Below are 17,761 nucleotides of genomic sequence, written 5' to 3' on the forward strand. Positions count from 1 at the left end.
AGAGAAACCGCGTCTGGTGGTGGTGGGGATAACAACAGTGACAGCCAGCAGGCACTTCGCTATGCATTTTTACAGGGAATAGTCCGACTATGGCTTGGCTTGAATCAGGCCTTGCAGAGGATTAGAATATTGACGGGGAGAGATGAGGTGGGATGTTGGAGGGTGATGCCGTTCCAGAAAGAGGAGGAGCATGAACCAGTGCACGCAGGTAGGAAATCGCTGGGCGGGGAGTGTGCGGGGAAATACTCAGAGTCCAACTTGGCTGGCAAATATGAGTGAAGGAGAGTATCGGGAAGACTTGAGAGACGGGTAGGTAGGGGCCAGATCACAAAGGGCTGTGAACATCAGAGTAAGGAGTTTGTACTTTATTTAGTAGGCAGTGGGGAGCCATTGAGGGTGTCTGAGCAGCCGAGTGACATGATTAGAGCTGTGTTTTAGGAGCATCAACCTGGCAGCAGCCATAGAACAATTGGAGATGTAGAACTTAAAGGCCGAGAGCCCCGCTTGGAGGAAGATGCTTTGCCTGGAGACCGGTGTATGGTGGTCACTCAGTAATGGTTTGTTGATTGGATTGAAGGGATCCAGGAAAGCTGTGATAAGGGCATTCCTGGGTGAGTGGTGATGATGAGGGAAAAGTGGGGGCAAAAGACATAGGAAGTATCTCTGAATTTGTAAGCTGATTGAAGGTAGAGATGGGCTGGGTGAAGAGCTAGAGGTTCAAAGTTTTTATGAGGGTATGTGGGTGGGTGATGGGGCTCTTTACAAAATAGGGAATCACATATTGTTTCTGGCGTTAAGAGAGACAGATGAGTTTGCTTTTCAACATATTAGCCTTGTGGTGTGTGGATTGTGGACTTGGATCTGAACAGAGGCTTGGAATCCGAGGCCAGGGGTCCCATCACCTGCAGGAAGGTGTTAGCTGAGGTGCCGAGCGGATGAGTCTTCTGAGAAGCGGTAGGAGAGAAGAGGGCCCAGCTGAAGCTTGGGTTTTGCACCGCAGCCACATCTCGGGAAGTGGTAGGACGTGAAAGAGACAAAGGAACGTTAGAGATGTGGGCAAAGCAGGCGAGTGCAACGGGCAAGAGAGACAAGAGACCAGTGAGTTTTCCAGAGTGGCCAGTATTCCAAGGGATGGAGCCTGGACTCAGACGGGGGGTCTATTGGCCAGGAGGTTGGACAGGAGGCCATGGGCAACCTTGTCTGGAAAAGAGCTGGTGGAGTGGAGGCTGGGAGCAGGGGACACTCCAGGGCACACGTTCAGGAACACTGTCACCTACTCACTGCTCGGGCCAAGCCCCCAGACTCAAGGCTTCCTCACAGGCTCTCTTCTGTCCCTCTCCTGGGTGGGGTGGCTGCCACCCTGGCCGGGGAGGAGACCGACTGTTCCCTGACTTGGCACCCTGAGGCCCCAGCGTGCTTGGGGGCACATTGGGTTCACACTATTTATTTGGCTTTGAACCACACCACGGTGTTCTTCCTCTAACCTCCGTGGACAGGTTAGCCACCCTCTTCCATGGCGTTGGTGATCACGCTGGCTCACAGCCTGCTACCTCTGTCTTGGGCCATCCCCTAAGCATCTGAGCTGGTGGGACCCAATCCCCCAGGACCCCAGAACTGTGGCCTACAGGAAGTGGCTGGGTCTTGGGAGAGTAGAGGGAGCAGGACCCAGAACTATGCTTCCAGTTTAGGAGGAGCAAGGCATGGGAGGTGGTGTGGGCCCCCACCCTCCCGGAGGGGACCCGCAGTCCTAAATGCCCCCGCGCCTTCTCCATATTGTGGGAAAAGCTGCCGCATCCATCACTGTCAGGCGCCGAGTTTGAATAAATTTGAATGCACTGAGCCGTGGGCTGCAGTTTCTATAATATCACTTTCCAGTTTGAATATTTCACTTACTTTTTTTTTTTCAAATTTCTTTTTATCCAACAGTTTCTCCTCCTTTTCATCTACCCCGCTGCAGCCAAGCTCTGGATGTAGAGAGGACAGTGCCTCGAGGGTGTCTGAGATGGGAAGAGGCCAGGCCTTTACCAGCTTTGGCATCTCTGTCCTCCCCCTCTCTACCCCCACCCAGCACATGTGCTCCCTGGGCTGGGAGCCCGAGCCTCCCCCAGCCCCCACTCCTCTGTAGATGGGAGAACAGCAGCTGGAGAATGAGCCACCCTCGCTCACACTCCCACCCTTCGGCATGGGCAGACCAAGTGAGCCAGGGTCCTGCTTCCTCTGGACGGGGGCCTGAGACTCTGACCTACTGACCCTCCATCACACACACACACACACACACACACACACACACACACCATCTGATATATTAATTTACACCTAGATGTTAATGGCAGATTGCAATTTCCCGTTAGGAAGCTTGCTCCTAAGTCCACTGTCTTGCCTTCCCCTATAAACACCCCTCCTCACCATTAATGAATTCCCTTCCTCCCATCTCCCTGCGTCTCTTCACTCTCCACCATCAGTGTGGTGCCAACACAGCCATGCCTTCTGGTGAGGGCTGCTGGGAGGGAGAAAGGACTAGTGCCCTGGCAGGGCACTCTAGAGAACCACCCCCAGTTCCCAACCACAGCCCCGTGATTTGCCGACCATGGTTGGTGCCCTCCCCTCTGTCCACCCAGAGCACAGGGCCTGGGGAGAACTGAGGTGCAAGCAGGGAAAGAGACCATCAGGAGCAAATGAGCCAGGGGTGCATTCAAAGTTGGGTCCAGATGGGGATGGGGAGGTGAGTGGGTGGGGAGGGTATTCTGGGGGCCCTCTGTGCCTCTCTATAGGGGTGTCTGACTATACTGCCCCTTGGACCATCCACAAAGCACCCCCACTACACAGATAATCCCTAGAGGGTAGTGACTATTCAGGAGGCTCATGGGGACACTGACCATCAGTGAGGGCACTGCTTTATGGGGGTGTACTTACTGGCCAGAGGGTTGAGTACTCCAAACATCTAAAAAGTACTCACATTCACCATATGTGGATCTCTGGCCTCCAAGGAGTCACCAACCTTCTAGGCCAGCCGTGGGCAAACTATGGCCCGCGGGCCGGATCTGCCCGTTTGAAATGAATAAAACTGAAAAAAAAAGACCGTACCCTTTTATGTAATGATGTTTACTTTGAATTTATATTAGTTCACACAAACACTCCATCCATGCTTTTGTTCCGGCCCTCCGGTCCAGTTTAAGAACCCATTGTGGCCCTCGAGTCAAAAAGTTTGCCCACCCCTGGTCTAGGCCGTCTGCCACGGAGGTGGTCATAGAGCACAGTCTGCTCTTCCCTCCTAGAAACAGGACTTACGTTGGACACTAACTGTCCCCCCTCCCCCCACAATGGTATGTCCTGGGGGTGAGGGGAAGCAGGAGGCAGAAAGCTTCAGTGCAACCTGTGACGCTGGGGGTGATAGTGCAGCTCCCACTGGGCGCCTGGTCCTAGGATTGTGGTCAGAATTGGTGGAAGAGGCAGGAGACGGGAGGAAATGGGCAGACTTTGGGGAGCTCATGGCTGGGGAGATGAATTGTTATGAAGAGGAATATTTATTTCTACTTTTCATTTAGCCATGTTCAAAGGGGATTTGAGAGGATTCAGGACACACACACACACACAGTTAAAGAAAAAGAGAGGTGACAATTGGAAACTATTTAAAGGCAGGAGAAAGATAAATGGGCCAGGAATCTGTTTGGAGTGAGTGCCTACAGTTGGCATGGCCACCACAGGATGGGACCCATGTTGTAACTGTCCAACACTCAGGGGGCTCACTCACTGTGGGTTCGGGCAATCAGGGAAGGCTTCCTGGAGGAGGCAGAACCAGTCTGGGGACTTGACAGACGGCAGGAGTCCTAAACAGGAAGAACAAATAGGAACAACATTCCAGCGGCCAGACTGGAGTGAAAGCAAATCAGAGAAATAGAGCTGAGTGGGTGGCAAATGCGGGGCCAGCAATGGGAGTGGGGAGTTTGAGGTACAGTTCGCAGGTAGGAGAGACAATTTGTCTGGGGGATATAAAGAAATGAGAGTCCCTGTGGCCATTGACAGAAAGGTGGTGGGGTGGTCAAAGTGCTGGGAGCTCTTAGGAGGTGCCCCAGACTAGCTTGGCATCACCCCAATATTCCCCAATTCTAATACAGTCCCCTCAGCTCCCTCTTCCTGCAGCCCCTTCCTTCTACGAGTTCAGTTCAGCATCCCAGCAAAGAGGGGCCTTTCAAGGAAGGGTGGGCCATACAAAACAGCACCCTCCCCCCCCCCCCCCGGAGGAGGCACCCCCCTTCCGGCAGTGTGCCCAGGCCGGGTCTGCAGCAGGAGGGAGGGTGGTGTGGAGGGAGCGGCTCTCCTGCCGCCCATGACAGATGATTGACTCGAAACAATATCTAAGGCGATCAGGATAAAGTGCTGGCCATTTCAAGGCTCAGCAGAATTCAGATTCTAATTAGACTTCTCACCACATTCCAAATAAAAATGGTTCCCCTGGTATCCTCTTTGCCTATCAGGTGTCTCTCCCTGATCGCTGGAACAAAACGCATAAAGAAAGTGATTAAAGCCATAACAAAGGCATAAAATTGGAATTATCGCTGCCACCACATCTGGGAGCGTGGAGTGTCGCCACGCCGCCCCCTCCTCCCAAACCCGCACACACGGAAGTGCCGCCCCACCTTGGCTCCCGGCTGGGCACCCATAGTGATGGCCCTCGGGTGGGTGAGGAGGTCGGTGACGGGGGTTGAGGGGGGAGGATGGAACTAGGGGGATCCAAGGAGCCAGAGATTGGGGATCAGGAGGTGAATACAATGAGTGGGTGAGGGGTTCCAGACCTGGGGAACAAGGGGACGAGCGGATGAAGGAGTGAGGGCTGGCCAGAGAATGATCCCTGTCTCTAGTGTCTAGATATTTACTGGTGGGAAGGGGCCTTGGGCTCTTGCCTTGATGGCCTCAGCGTTCCCAGGACATACATGTGTGTGCATGAACACATGCTATAAATCGTCTCAAGCACTCCATGTATGTCCACCCTTGTTAGGAGCCGCCCCCCCTACCAATAGACCCACTGCCCAGGCCACTGGACTGATCCTGTGCTGGTTTTCAGACACCTTTCCCAGCCTACCTTCAATAGGGGGACCCACCTATAGAGACGAAGTCCCCATTGGTCCCCAGCATGTGTCTGTATAGCCAGTACACACCTCAGTCCCCTACACTGCATATGTGCACGCACATGCACATGTACACCGGGCCTAGAACAGCACCCTCACACAGCCTACCCTCTCTGGGAATATAGCAAGGGCCCCCATCTCCGTGGGGTGTCTCTGGCCCCTCCAGCTCTTCTGCCTCCCCCACTGCAGCCCCGCCTGCCCCCTCGCAGCCGGCCTGGTCCCTGGTGCTGGGCAGCCGTGTTCTGAGCGCGGGTGGGTTGGTGGGAGGGAGGTCCAGAGGAGGGTGAAGGAGTGGGAGCGGGGCTCTGAGCGGGGACGATATAAAATTAAAAGGTAAAAAGCAGGAACGCAAATGGAGGGTGCTTTCAGCTTTCACATTATTAATGACTCTTCAAAAAATCGGCGAGTTTTCCAATCTTCTCTGAGAAGCGCTTGAAGGAGCTCACAGATGAAACTGACCTTCAAAATGTTCTTTGGTCTTTAGTTAAGAAATTCGCTCGCCATTATGGCATCATTAGGGAAACAAGGATAAAATTACTCCATGGTTAATGACCTATAGTATCTCCCCACCAAAATTTGTTTCAGATCTAATAAAACTGTGCTTAACACACTCGGATGAGTTATGAGGACTGTTCTGCAGGGTATTAAAATGTGGAAAATAGATTTTCCGAAGCTGGGGGGACTGGACTTTTTGAATCAGATAGCAGAATGGAATTTTCTGGGCAATAAATTCTTCCATGTCTCAATTTCATCTCGCGCTCTCTCTCTCCTGCCTGCCTCTGCCCCTCTCTCTCTCCCTCACTCTCCCCCCCCCCCACTTTCTCTCTCTCTCTCTGTCTCCGTCTCTCTGTCTCTCATCTTTTCCTAAAATACTGAAGCAACACAGAAACCTTTAGAATTTGAAGCCTACATAAACTTTGAGAAAAGCAGTGACAAAGGCCATCTGTGTGTGACAATGGGAGACTGCATGTGTGTGCACACGTATGTGTGTGGGTTGTGTCTGACTTATAAGAGTGGCGGCAACTCCCTCTGTCACCTCATCCCAGTGCTTCTATACACACCAAGGTGGGAGTGACACCCTTCACCGCTCCATTGCTGGCCATTTGGCGGACCTCGCCCTCTACACCAAAATCACAGGGCACATCCACGCTGATGACCCTTCCCAGCACAGCCCGCCCCCCAGGACCTGGACATCCAACAATGCCAGGCGTAAACCTGAAAGAGAACACATCTGTCCCTGTTCACCCCAAACTTCACGGTGATGGGAAGGGGCTGCCCTGGCCTTGGGAAGGGTCAGAGCCACCCTATTTTGCACACGTGTGTGCACATCAGCACATGCTAGTACTTTGCATGGGGCACACCCAGATGCCCCAGCCAGCCAGGCTAGAGGCTGAGCCCCGAGCCCCGGCCCCGGCCCAAGCACTGGCCGAAGGTTTTCGGGGGCTGGATACTGTCGCGGAGAGAGGTGGCTGGCGAGGTAATGGCATTTTGCTCTCTTTAAACTTTAATCTTTCCTATTAATTCCCTGCAACTGGAGAATGTGTGAGAGTTAATGTTCCGTGAACGTGTTTCGCACTCGGCAGTCTCTTCGAGCTAATTACCTTCAGGTGCTAAATGGAGGGAAATTGCAATCCATTTGGATGTGAAAAAATTTCGCCTTCCCGTCCCCTGTGAGACATCCTTTTTCCTGAGTGCTGCAGAAAGAATGCTCTCTGGGTGGGAGTTTTTTTCCTAATGTTTTTTTTCTTCGGCCCTCTTCCCCCCCACCCCCTTTCTCCAAGAGTCGGGGCTTTACAGGACTAGGACTAGGACTACAACGGTGGTTGGAGACTGGAGGAGGCCTGGGCCTCCACGCAAGGGCCAAGTCTGGGGAGGAGGCCAGGTGGGCAGGGACTTACATGCAGGGGAGACAACAGGGCTGAGGATCCGCCCCCGCCCCTTGGAGGCCCTGGAGTGGATGTGTATTTACACGCTTAATAACACGCCTATTACCAGTGTTTCTCAGCTGCTAGGTTTTGAATACAGATATAATAGAATTTTACAAGCCACATAAAAGCTGTCCTTCTCTTGGACCCTGAACCGGGGTGTCTGATAGGGTGGAGACAGGGAATGAAGAATGAGGTGAGGAGGGAGCTCCAGGAGGGAGGCAGTAAATGTGGACCAGAGGGAAAGAAGGACCTGGCGATGGGGCTGCATGAGGACCGGAGTGGGGAAGGATGGGCCACCCCACCCAGGGGACCTGAAGCACCAGGATGGAGGCACGAAGGCCAGGAGAGGCTGCTCTAGAAGCTCACTAGGTCTACACAGAACACCCCTTAGTGATGTGCTCCTCCCTCCAGCCCCACCCTTGACCTCTGATCTTGGACCTCAACCTCAACACAGCCCCACAAACCCCCCCCCCCAAAACATCTAATTTCACCTGCTCCCTCCACCTTGGGTCCAACCCACTAGCCTTTGCAAACCCCATTCCTTAACCTAGATTGGGGCAGCGAGCTGCCCAGAAATAATATTTTGTTTTTCCTACTCAACAGAGTGGTTTAAAAACAAAACAAAAGACAGAGCCTCCCAGAGTAAGCAGTGCTCCGCTTGAGAGAGAATTAGCACCACCTTGGCCTGGTGTCAACCTTCCGTAGGAGTTCTCTTTCTGACCTCACCTGTGCGACTTGTGAGGGGACAGTCATTCTTTCTAGCACTGAGGAGCCTCTTTCAGGAGAATATCTTGGGAAAATATTGGAGTGGCTTGCGTTTACTTATTTGTTACAACTTTATTCGGGTTCAAACATATACAGATTTTAAATCCATGTACATATCACCCTGCTTCAATAACTATCAACACATAGCCGATCTTATTTCATCTATACCCCCTGCTCCCTCCCCTAGGATTATCTGGAAGCAAATCATAGACATTGAGTCAGTTCACCCATAAATATTTCAATATGCTTTTCTAAAAGTTAAAGACCCTTTCGACATAACCGCAATCCCATTATCTCACCTAAATAAAAATTAACGATAATTTCTTATCTCATCAAATATCCATTCAGTATTCAAATTTCCCTGAATCTGTTTCTAATCCAGATCCATGCACTATATGTGGTCATTGTGGCTCTTAAGTTTCTTTTATTCCATACGTTACACTTTCTTTTCTTGAAATTTAATTATTGAAGGAACTATGGGTGACTTGCCCTATGGAATTTCCTTCATTCTGGATCTTGCTGATAGCACTCCTGTGCTATCAGTAAACATGTTTTTCTGTCCCTTTAAGTCGGTAGATTCTAGAGTGTGTGGCTTTTGGCTTGATGTTTTGGGGCAATCATATTTTATAGATGTTGTGAACTTCCGACTGCATCCCATCAGGACCACACAATTTCTTGTCACTTTTTCTTTTTATAATATTAAGATTAATTAGTGGGTTCAGTAGCTACCAGCCAGATAGATCCATTATAAAGTTCCCTCTCAGTTTTTTTCCCTTCATCAGCTTTTCACTTAATGGTTTTAACAGCCATTACTACCATTGACTAGATCCATTACGTATTTCATTAGGAGTATTTAAAATGGCTTCTTTTCTCCAAATGTTTTTTTTTTAAATGTTAAACTTACAGAATAGTTCATTGTTGTAACAAACACTCGTGTACCTTGACACAGATTAGCAATTTGTAATTTGATTTCTCCTTCTCTTTCTGAAACCCTTGTGTGTTAGTTGCTGACACAAATGACACTTAACCCCTAAATACTTCAGTATTTATCTCTTAAGAACAAGGACATTCATCTGGATTTCAGGAAATTAAATATGTGCCTAATCTCTGAGTACCTGTTAAAAACTCCTCAATTGTCCCAATAGTGTCCTTTTTATCCCTCCATCCAAGACCTTCCATTTGCATTTTACCTTTCTAATCTCCTTTATTCTAGGATAGTTCTCCAACTTTTTGTTTTCTCTTTTTCATGATTTTGGTCGTTTTGGAAAGTCCAGGCAGCAGAATGTCCCTCAGTTTAGATTTGTCTGATTGTTTCCTCATGACTGCATTCAGGCCGAACATTTCGGGCGGGGATACCACATAGGTGACGCTTCCTTCTTAGTGCATCGTACCAGGAGGCACAAGATATCGGTTTCTCCAATTATTGGTGATGATAATTTTAAGGTGGCATCATCCAGGTTTCTCGATTATAAAGATACCCTTTGCCCTATATGATTAACACATTGTCTGGAGTGGGGGCAGGATTTGAGACGGTGAGAATATCCTATTCTCTAAGGCTTAGAGTCTAAGCAGCTTGTATCCAGTGGTTTTAGCATTCATTGCCTGAATCAATTGCGACTACAGTGGTTACAAAATGGGAACTTTTATAATTCTATAATTCCTTCTACCTTTAGTCAGCACTCTTCTGTAGTGCATTTATTTTTAATAAAGGAAGCTGTTCCCATATATCTTTGATAAAACTGGGGAATCTGTGCTTGTCAAGACAAGGTATGACTATGGTCTCCGGTAATACCATGCACACAGAAGCAGTGCCACTAACCAGCAGCCTTGGTATACCTATGGCCCCAGGGACACCTTGCTACACAACCAGGTATCCTTATGGTCTATAAGGGACTCCACTTCATATAACAGGATTCAGCCATGGGTTCCTAGAAAAATATCGACAAGATCAGATATATCTATGGTCTCTGAGAATACAACCCACAGGAAGAGGTAACTCATGTACATGGAGAATACAGATAGAAGGCAGGATCATGTACACCCACAGTCTACAAGGAATACCACTCCACAGAATCAAGCCAGTGTCTTCAGAGAAACCTGACCTCTGATTCAGCTCCAGGATGCACAATATAAGACATTATTGCTTCTTGCCCTGATTCCCTGCTTAGTTCTTTCAACACATTTTAGATCCTGGAGTAGTTTACTGGTTGCCTGGCACTGTTAATGGAACACTTTGGTGCACCTGATGCCTCTGTTGTAAATGGAAGGATGAGCTGCCTGCTGGGCAGGGAAAACCTAGGTCAGAGCCTTCCAGCTACTGCTCCTGGGATGAGACAAGACCATCCTACTCAATGCATGCCAGGCAGACACAGTACCTGTTCTGGAATGGATTGACCTGCACCATAGTGGAGCCCTTAGGCCACAATGAACCAGAGCTTCTAAGCTGGCACTTGTATGAATTGCTAGGAGACGACTCTTCCCAATGAAAAGGAGATCCCTTCTTTAGTCGAGCCGTGCTAATAATGCTACAAATGGCAGAAAGCAGCCTGAGCTAGCTGAAGCACAGAGATGTTTACTGAGAAGACCCAGGAGTCTCTCACATCCAGGCTTGGAAAGGGCAAAAGCCAAGGCAGCTCTGTATCCCTAGAAGCTGAAGCCGATTGGCCTTCTCCTTCATATTGCCATCAATGTGTCTCTACTTGCATCCCAGTCTCTGGCTCTCTTAGTTCAAATTTCCTACTCCCAAGAGCAGGCATCTGAATGGATCACTTTGTGAGCCCCCACTGGTCATTTTGGTTTTTAAAAAAAATTTTAATAAAATTTATTGGGGTTACATTGGTTAATAAAATTGTATAGGTTTCAAGTGTACAATTCTATAATACATTATTTATATATTGTATTGTGTGTTCACCACCCAAAGTCCAGTCTCCTTCCATCAACATTTATAAAAATATGGAATGCCTCACGAATTTGCATGAGGTTCTAGTGCAGGGGCCATGCTAATCTTCTCTGTATCCTTCCAATTTTAGTATATGAGCTGCCAAAGCCAGCACCCACTGGGCATTTTGGATCCGAGTTTTATTTTCATTCCTGGCACTTAGGGACTTCCATTTATTGCTTTAGAATGTGGTTATATACTTTTCAATTGTTAAATTTATATATTTTAAATCTATCATACATAATTATAAAGTTTATATTTCTAGTGAAAGACATCTTCCTACACCTCCTCAGTCTGCCACATTGACCTGAAATACCCTTATAGTCTGTGTTTATGATCCTGGTCACCTTTTCCACTAGGTTATGAACTCTTTTAAGGGCAGGGAATATTTACTATTTGTATTTTTATCCCACTCAAGTACCTAGCCCAGTTCTCAGCACTCAGCAGTTCCTCGGTAAATGCTGTTGTTATTTTTCTTACTGTTATTGTTTTTACTACCTCCAACCTCTATATTTAGGGGTGACACAAAACTAGATTCTAGATTTGCTATGAGCATTTAAAGTATACAGTCTGTGCAGCCTTTTGCATTGCTCATCTGAATTTCATTATTCATGAACAACATCTACCTCAATCACCTTCAAAAACAAGTCATCATCTATTAGACCAATGTTTCTCAAAGTGCAGGTTGCAATCCATTAGCAGGTCATGAAATCAATTTAATGAAATAGAATAAAATAGAAAATAAAGTACCAAGATGCATCACATATATAAGTGTACGTATTGTACTTACAAGAACCGTGTGTGTGTGTGTGTGTGTGTGTGTGTGTGCGCGCGCTCTGTGTGCTGGGTCACTATGCAAAATTTATTTCTTATTTATTACCCTGTAAATCAGGGTAAAAACAGTTGGGAGTCACTGATTAGACCTTTCCCTGAGACCGCACTTAACCTACCAGCCCTTTCTAGCAGACCCATCTTCAAGAGCAAAGCTAGAAAAACTCAAGGCCCGTCCTTTCCATATACAGTTCTCAGAGTAGGACATCATGCCCCAGGGAGGAGGGCGGGTCCCTCGAAGATTAAAAGCCCCACAAGTGCACCCTGACCGGTTTGGCTCAGTGGATAGAGCGTCGGCCTGTGGACTCAAGGGTCCCGGGTTTGATTCCGGTCAAGGGCATGTACCTTGGTTGCGGGCACATCCCCAGTAAGGAGTGTGCAGGAGGCAGCTCATCGATGTTTCTAACTCTCTATCCCTCTCCCTTCCTCTCTGTAAAAAATCAATAAAATATATATATTTTTTAAAAAGCCCCACAAGTGGTCAGGGATACCCAGTGAGTCCTATGACTCACAGATAGTCCCTGTGCTCCAAGCCTCTGTCTTTCACCCTAAAACCCCCACTGACACTGGAAAAGCCTTTCAACTGATGTTTCTCAGGCTTCTGAAACCATTAAATGCTGCTTCTCCAGGGCCTTTACCCCAACAGCTCCTTGAATGTGTTTCTCAAGGCCACCGTATAATATCCACCTGGGAGAACACCTGGACAATCACTCCCCTGTGCGCAGCTCCCAGGGAAGTTATCACCTGCAGAACTCCCCCACACAATCTGGAAGGTAGACGTGTCAGCTGTGAAGACTTTACTTTGAGCATCAGCATTGTTACTGAGAAGGGACCCAGCACTTGCTCCTCCTCTGCACCATCTTGAACATCTGCATATCACACCAGGACTCCACCCATTTCTCATATAATGAACTCTGATATGAAGGGATTTGAGCCTCATTTAACTTTCACCTTCAGTATATTCCAAAATTCCAAAATAAAAGAAAGAGTTAGTTATCTCTCTAAAAAAATCAAACTGATATTTGTTAAGCTCCTGCTACTGTGTGTCAGATACTTCCATCTGAATTGCCTCACTTGATCTCTATAGCAATCCTAGGAGGTTCATATGACTATCCCTATTTTACAGATAAGGATTGTGACAGTTAGAGAGGTTAAATAACTTGCTAGAGATCATCTAGCTAGTAAGCGGTTGCTGAGCTGGGACCCGAACTAAGTCTGAGCACCTCACCATTCCACACAGTCCTTCAATGAAGGGCCTCCTTGCCAGTAAGGACATAGACTCAGGACCGACTCATGCAGGCCAGGGCTTTCTCTGCAGGACTGGCCCAGGAAGTGAGATGACCAGGGTGTGGATGCCTGCTCTCCAGCGAGGTCCCTGTGTGTCCTTGGGCAAATCACTTACCTCTCTGAGCCTCAGATTCCCCCTCTGTTCTAATACTTGAACTCATTCCCTCAGAGAGTTGCTGCAAGGAAGACATAGGATGATGACATGAAAGTATTTTGTAGAGCATAGAGTGCCATTCCAATTAAATATCTTATTATAAAAAGCCATATAATTAATTAGCTGACTGTGTCTGCATTTTCTATGCTCCACCCACTGGCTCCCACTGCTCTTCTAATAAAACTCAAAATGACAACTTGACCCCTGAGGCCTGCATATTATGGTCTTTTGTTCACTGCCCCCTTTTCAATGTATTCCAACTTTATGACCCCTCTGTCCCTGCCTCGGGCCCTTAGCACATGCTGTTTTCTCTGCCTGGTACACTTCCTATCTCTGCCTACAACCATTACTCTCCATCCCCACTTTGCCTAACTGCTCATCTTGCAAATAGCAGATTAACTTCTTCAGGACAGTCTGACATGACTAGGTAAGGTCACCCTATTATGCACTCTCATAGCCTTTCTTCCATAGCACTTTAGAATACATTTACTTTGTATGCACAGTGCTGTTTTTGGTTTAGTCTGTCTTCCCCATTGGAAGGGAAGCTTGATGACAGCAAAGAACATATATATTTCAGTAAGTCCTGTACCTGGCTGAGCACTTGGCACAAAGTAAGAACTCCACAGATATTTGTTGAACTCATTTTAAAAATCGACAAATGTGAGCAGAGACTGCTTTACCCATATTTTATCGGCTATAAGATGTGCCACAAAGGTTTGTTATGCTATAATCACTTTAGACTGGTATTTTTTGAGCATGAGGCCCATAGGATAGAAATAGGTGTTACATAAGAAAAAGGGTTGTGTGGTTAAATAATTTGGGAAATGGAAGGTTAAGCAAATGTAAACAGATTTTAACTTTTTTTTTTTTTAACTACAGGACTTCATAGAACCATGCTTGGGTCCTTGAGAGATGGCAATGCAAAGCAGAACCCCCAGCTCAACCATATGCATGCATGGTGTGAGAAATACATCTTCCATGCCTTAAACCACTGAGACTGGGGGTCGCTACACCCAAATAAACCAGTTTGTTGTGACTAATGCATTGTCCATCTACAGTATTTTTTAATATTGAAAAATCTTATAGGAATAGGAAGCCAGATTTCTGGGAATTCATGAAGAGTGAGTCCATTGAAGGGTAGGTGGCTGGGTGACCTTCACTTACTCATCCACTAAGGTCAGGGGATAAGAGTCATTCTGCCCCACACATGACCATGGAGACAGAACCATCCTTCTATAGCAGGATGGGTAGTAGGTTAGATTTCAAACCAGAAGGGATTTAATCATGGACTGATTAATACATTCAGTAAACACTCATTAAGCACCTACATGACAAGCACTGTTAGGCGCTGGGACATACCAGTGAATAAGACATAGGTTCGCCCTAACCTGTTCGGCTCAGTGGATAGAGTGTTGGCCTGCGGACTGAAGGGTCCCAGGTTCGATTCCGGTCAAGGGCATGTACCTTGGTTGCGGGCAAATCCCCAGTAGGGAGTGTGCAGGAAGCAGCTGAATTGATGTTTCTCTCTCATCAATGTTTCTAACTCTCTATCCCGCTCTCTTCCTCTCTGTAAAAAAAAAATCAATAAAACATATATATATAAAAAAAAGACATAGGTTCTTAGAGCTCAGAGCCCAGAGGGGGAGACATATAAGTAAAGAGGCAATTTCAGCATAGTGTTTTAAGAGCTAAAAAAGTCACCCAACACAGAGGAAAGGCACCCAAGACAGATATGGGATTGGAGGAGCTTCTTGGAGGAGGTGACATCTGAACTGGATTCAGAGGATAATTAGAAAGAAGATCAGTAAAAAAAGAAGGGGATGTATTCCCGGCAGAAGGAACAACTAGCAGAGATGAGGAATCCACTTCAGGGTATAGGAGGACCCAGCAGGAGACAGTGAGGTGCCAGGGAGCACAGCGCCTTCTCTAAGGGAATCCGAGTGAGGAAGAAACTTGAGCTTAAACCTCAGCCAATAGGTGTGCTTCAGGCAAGGGATTTAAGAGGCAGGGAGAAAGGGACCGAGGATGAGCAGGACCTCTTCTTGTAGGACAGAGGTCAGCAAACTTGCGGCTCGGCAAACCGCAGCTCGCGAGCCACATGCGGCTCTTCGGCCCCTTGAGTATGGCGGTATTTTGTGGAAGACCCACACTCAAGGGGCCAAAGAGCCCATGTGGCTTGCGAGCCGCGGGTTGCCGACCACGGTTCTAGGGGCCAGAGTGACCCAGAAAGCAAGAGAAATCGTCTGTGGTTCAACTACTAGGATGTTGGAGTCATGAGTCAAGGCACTGAGAGTGTAGCTTTGTTGTTTTCTCCTTAGCCTAATATGCTAAGTGTCCCGTCATCCAGTCGTCCATTCAACCAATCAAATCATAATACGCTAATGATATGCTAAGGCCGCTCAACCGCTCACTGTGACGTGCACTGACCACCAGGGGCAGACGCTCTGACCGGTAGGGTAGCTTGCTGCTGGGGTCCGGCCAATTGGGACTGAGTGAGACGGACTGAACAAGCCCTGGAGCCCTCCCGTGGTCTCTCCCTGACAGGCCAACCTCCCGCATCCCTCCCCACCCCAATTGTGCCCTTGTGAGGTCCATCGGCCTGGCCTGCACCCTCTCGCAATCCAGGCTGAGGGACACCCCCCCACACCCCGCCCCGCTCCCTGAGTGTACAAATTTCATGCACTGGGCCTCTAGTTTTGTAATATAGATTTAAAAATTCCAGCCAGATTCAGTTGGACTAAAAGAAGACAGAATTGAACTAAACCGAAGGCCAACCATGGTGGCTGTCAGAAATCTGGAATAGATACCGGAGACAGGGCTGATGTGTCCCAGCACCAGGTGTAGGTTTCCCCCGTGATTCTCAGTGGAACTGCCCACACTCCCAACCCCTCTAAGGACATCCGGCCCTCTCCTTGGGAACCCTTCTCACCTCAGGAAACTGCTAGGAACGAGTCAGCTAGTCTTTAAGGGACACTTTCCTGACTTCCAGCCTTTCCCTGTCCTCTATACAATTACCTGCACCCATTCATTCATCCAGAGGACAAATACATGAGATAATAGACCATAGTGATAAAGCGTGGATTTTAGAATTGGACAGAAACTCAGCCCTACCACCTAATCGCAATGAGGATTTGAGAGAGTTACTGAACTTCATTGAACTTCGGTTTCCTTGTCTATAAAATGGGAATCATAATGCTTTCTTTGGGTAATCATTAATTGAGATATAAATAGAAGCACGTAGGGATGAGGCCCGGCACAAAGTAGGTGCTCAAAAAGTGTTCGTTACTATTACTGGGATTATTAAAATAAAACTTTAAACAACCTGCACTTACCTGGCTCACTGGCTTAAGTGACACCATCAATTCTTTTGTAAAACATACTGACTTCTACTCATGGCTCATCAAACCTTCATGGCTAGGACGCCATCGCTTGTGCTCCCCCATTTGGTTGAATTGCATGCTTACCAGGAGTCATTTGTTTTTAACTCAGCCTGTTTATGCCAGCTGTGCATATTATTCTTATTATATAATTTAACTAAATGTTACATAAACCAATAAACTGTGAGTGCAAAACTAATGTTGCTGTTTGGAAAGATTCCATAACAGCAAGTAGCTAAAAAGTTTCGTTATTGAATTATATATTGGTGAGACGTTTGAAAAAGAAGGGGGAAAATCATTTTAAAAATCTAAGACCCCACATTCAAATTGCTTCTCAAATACTTTTCAGTTCCCAATCTCTGTTAAAGAAATGAAAACGGAAAATGGCAGTCAATGCATTCTGGGTGTAGCTCATGCAAGAAAGATGATAGTGAAATGCCAATCAAATATATAATTTCAGGTCAATACTGAGACCTGAAATTAAGGGAACTGTAGGGCAAAGCTGGAGGGCAAATCAGGTTTTTTACATTGGAGGAAGATTCAAAAGGAGTTGAGAGACAGAGGTGAGGGAGGACAAAGGGAGGAAGTCAGTATGTTTTACAACAAGTCTCCAGCATGTGGGAGGCAACATGGCTGCCCACCCTGGCATTAAGGAGGAGCCCCAAAGAACACAGACTGCCCTGGGGACTATCATAGATGCCTTTATTTTGACATTCTGTGATTCTTTACCTATTTTAAATTGGGCCCTATCTCCCAGGGTGAGGTCTATGAAGGGCTGTGCAAAGCAGTGCTAACTTTCTTTGATTGTTTTTTTTTTTTAAAAGTAAACCTTTTATTTTGAGATAATTCACATACAGTTGTAAGAAACAATATGGTATTCTTTACCCAGTTTCACCCAATGATGTATCTCAGAAAACTACAGCACAATATCAAAACCAGGATCTGACACGAGCAACATAAGAACATTTCCATGTCCACAGGCTCTCTCATGCTGCCACACCCACTTCCCTGCAGCCCTCTCTCCTTCCTTAAACCCTGGCAACCATTAGTCTGTTCTCCAATTTTATAATTTTGTCATTTTAAGAATCTTATATAAATTGATTCAAACAGTATATAACCTTTGGGGATTTAAAATAAAAGTCAACATAATCCTCTAAGAAGGCATCCAGGTTGTGGTGTGTATCAATAGTTCATTCCTTTTTTACCGCTGAGTAATATACTGTGATGGGGATGTGCCACAGTTTATTCCCCCTTGAAGAACATTCACCCACTCTGATGGTCTAATTGTTCTATCAGTTATTTAGAGGGGGTGTTGAAGTCTTCAGCTCTAATTATGTATTCATCTAGTTCTCCTT

General features: G+C 47.1%; 1 long non-coding RNA gene and 1 other non-coding gene across 2 annotated transcripts; both read right to left on the reverse strand.

Annotated features, from left to right (window-relative positions):
- Window positions 1–350: 350 nt before the first annotated feature.
- LOC118669845 lies at window positions 351–4,200 on the reverse strand. The gene is made up of 2 exons (XR_004972154.1): window positions 3,752–4,200; window positions 351–3,064 (listed from the first exon to the last, which is right to left on the reverse strand). It is a non-coding gene; the product is annotated as an uncharacterized LOC118669845 (long non-coding RNA).
- A 6,565-nt stretch (window positions 4,201–10,765) lies between these two features.
- Window positions 10,766–10,872, reverse strand: LOC118670406. The gene has a single exon (XR_004972307.1). It is a non-coding gene; the product is annotated as a U6 spliceosomal RNA (small nuclear RNA).
- Window positions 10,873–17,761: the final 6,889 nt, after the last annotated feature.

This window comes from Myotis myotis, unplaced genomic scaffold (assembly GCF_014108235.1).
Source record: "Myotis myotis isolate mMyoMyo1 unplaced genomic scaffold, mMyoMyo1.p scaffold_m19_p_15, whole genome shotgun sequence".
NCBI classification, from domain to species: Eukaryota; Metazoa; Chordata; class Mammalia; order Chiroptera; family Vespertilionidae; genus Myotis; species Myotis myotis.